Genomic DNA, 926 nt, shown 5'->3' on the forward strand with positions numbered 1-926 from the left:
CGAGGACAACCTTTAAAACACCCAGATACTTTATCAAAATTTTACAAAATACCGTTAAGTGTCTTAAAAAATTAATAGAAAATTTGAAATTATAGGCTTAGGCCTATGTAAGAAGAATGTCAAAATTGATAGCACTAATTAAATTGTTTGACAATGCCACACCCCCTGCACAGGCAGATGACACACGACATCGAAAATGTTTTTCACACACCAAACACACTTCAATGACATCCTTTGAAGGCCCTGTCAAATCTCCACGAAACTTCAAAAACAGCAACAACTAATAAGGCACCGATGCAGGTTTCACTTTTCAAATGCTTTGTCAACCTTAACAACACAAAACCAGCAATGTAAGCAACAATATTCTCTGAACTAACGGACAAGAGTGCCAGACTAGGCACATACGTGCAGTTATATGTATCATCATGGCAAACTGAATTTTCTTCAATCTCTTTCATTCTGTTTTTACTGTGAGATGCATTTATGGCTGAAACAGAAGGCACTTCGTCATCAAATTTAGTGCCTTTAAAAACATTTTTCGTAGGATTAAGTGTAATGGGTACCTGACTTCGAGTTGGGGAAGTAAAAGCGGCGTAGAAAGGAACTGGTCACCCAACCACAATATGCCACAACAAGCCAATCCCCAATGTCCGGATCGGATACAGGAACAACTTTACTTTAGAGGGTGCGGTGGCGGAGCGGTTAGTGCGCTCGTCTCCGAAGCGGAAAGTCCGGGATCGAGCCTCGGTTCGGACACGGATTTTTTCGCCCCCTCCTGCCCACCCAGCAGTAATGAGTACCTGACTTCGAGTTGGGGAAGTAAAGGCTGCGGGAAAAGGAACTGGCCACTAGTGGTGGGCAAATTTGCCGGAAATGAGTAACAGCAAATCCCAGTACCAAATCCAGTAGATACTCCCAAATCCCAG

The sequence above is a fragment of the Aplysia californica genome, unplaced genomic scaffold, assembly GCF_000002075.1.
Source record: "Aplysia californica isolate F4 #8 unplaced genomic scaffold, AplCal3.0 scaffold00172, whole genome shotgun sequence".
Taxonomy (NCBI): domain Eukaryota; kingdom Metazoa; phylum Mollusca; class Gastropoda; order Aplysiida; family Aplysiidae; genus Aplysia; species Aplysia californica.